This window comes from Colobus angolensis, unplaced genomic scaffold (assembly GCF_000951035.1).
Source record: "Colobus angolensis palliatus isolate OR3802 unplaced genomic scaffold, Cang.pa_1.0 Scaffold61, whole genome shotgun sequence".
Classification (NCBI taxonomy): Eukaryota; Metazoa; Chordata; class Mammalia; order Primates; family Cercopithecidae; genus Colobus; species Colobus angolensis.
In genome coordinates this window covers 6,179,230-6,181,388 of record NW_012119710.1, presented here as the reverse complement: position 1 = coordinate 6,181,388, position 2,159 = coordinate 6,179,230, and positions in this window count along the sequence as shown.

Genomic DNA, 2,159 nt, shown 5'->3' with positions numbered 1-2,159 from the left:
CTCCTTCTCCTTCTCCTTCTTCTTCTTCTTCTTCTTTCTTCTTTTCTTCTTCTTCTTCTTCTTTCTTTTTTCTTCCTCCTCCTCCTCCTCCTCCTCCTCCTTGCTCTATTGCCCAGGGTGAATGCAGCATCATCATACCTAAAAGCAGCCTTGAACTCCTGGCCTCAAGCAATCCTCCTGCCTTGGCCTCCAAAAGTGCTGAGATTTCAGGCATGAGCCACCATGCCCAGCCTGCATTTATTTTCTTGTAAGAAAGATATCATTGTAAAACAGATGAGAAAATAAAGAGGGGCATGGAAAAGACGCATCACTATTAAATGGACAACTCAGAGATAATCATGGTTAACATGTTGCTATGTTCCCTCCTGTCATTTGACTGGATGTATGTGATAATTAGAATTATCTCATAAGCTTTTCCTTATGTAATCAAATAGTAGCCAAAACCGTGATTTTAAATGGCTGCTCACAACTCCATCTCATGGCTTTGCCATATCTTATTTATCCCCATCCACCCCCTACTCCCTTTCCCCTTCCCTGCTTGTGCAGGGGTCCTAGACGGTGGGGAGCCAGAGGGCAGCTTCAGTCAGCAGACTAGAGAGTACAAATAATAATAACACTCAGCGGGCGGGCGAGCAGTTGTCAAGTGGGCTTATCACAAAAGAGCACCTTGGGATATTCCAGAGAATGACCTCACACCTGCCAATCACTATCCATAATCTGGTGCTAACTGTGCTTTAGCTGAAGGTGCTGGCAGGTCCTGCCCGGGTGCTGCCAAGAACACGTCTATTCTGTGAGAATCAGAGATGATTTCTAGGGAAGATGAGTGAGAGGGAGTAAGCAGGAGAAGCGACCCACAGGCACAGATCTCACCTTTCTGCCCTAAGAGCCTTCCTCCTGCAACGTTTTTTTGTTTTGTTTTGTTTTGTTTTGTTTTTGTTTTGAGACAGGATCTCAGTCTGTCACCCAGGCTGGAGTGTAGTGGCAAGATCATGGCTCACTGCAGCCTTGACCTCCCAGGCTCAAGCAACCCTTCCCAAATTCAAAGCTTGGAGTGATGGCCCCAGTGGTTATGTCTAGGAGCCCTTTTTCCTGCCAGCCCCTCAGGGGATAGATGATTCTCAAATGCTTCAGGTGTGATATGGGCACAGCAGTGAGTCATTCCTCTGACATTCTTTGGGAAGAACATTTTCCATCCAGGCTTCCAGGCATAAGCTCCAGTCCTTTGGTGATAAGGAGTTCACAGACAGGACAATGTCTGAGTGAGTCTTAAACCCAGGACCATGGCTTGTGTTCATACCAGACTCTTCAGGGATTTTGAGGTGTTTGTTGTTGTTGTTGTTTGTTTGCTGGAGTACAGTGGCACAATCTCTGCTCACTGCAACCTTCGCCTCCCGGTCCAAGTGATTCTCCTGCCTCAGCCTCCCGAGTAGCTGGGACGACAGGTGGGTGCTGCTACGCCCAGCTAATTTTTGTATTTTTAGTAGAGACAGGGTTTCACCATGTTGGACAGGATGGTCTCGATCTCTTGACCTTGTGATCCTCCCGCCTCGGCCTTCCAAAGTGCTGGGATTACAGGCGTGAGCCACTGCAGCCGGCCCGATTTTGAGTTTTTATGTTCTAATCCCAAACATCTGCTCACAGGCCCCTCAGCATATTCTTTCCTGGGTCCAGTGTCACCTCCCAGGCCTGCAGGTAGGCTAGAGCAGTAGGGTGTGTGGGAAAGGCTCTGTGCTTTGCAGGCACTGACCAGCTGTGTGACCTTAACCACCCTGAGCCTCAGTTTCCTCAGCTCTAATGGAAATAGGTACCACAGGGGTTTGTTGCAAGGACTAACCTTGGGAATAAAAGGTAGCAGCAGCTTGGGCTCTGGACAGTCCATCTGGAAATGGACTGTCCAAGACCAACTTCCAGTTCCTCCCAACACAAGCTCTGGCACTTAGATTCCTGGTACCTCCACTGCTTCATCTGTAAAACGGAGTAACAATAGGAATACTTTATAGAGTTGTAAGGATTGAGTGGCTGGACGAACATCAAGCACTTCAAAGAGGACCTGGCATGTAGTGAGTGATCAATATAAACCACCTGGCTTGTAGCAGATGTGCTGTGTGTGGCCGCAGGTGTTATTAGTAACATCTGTGTGCCCTTCAGAGCTTGCACCA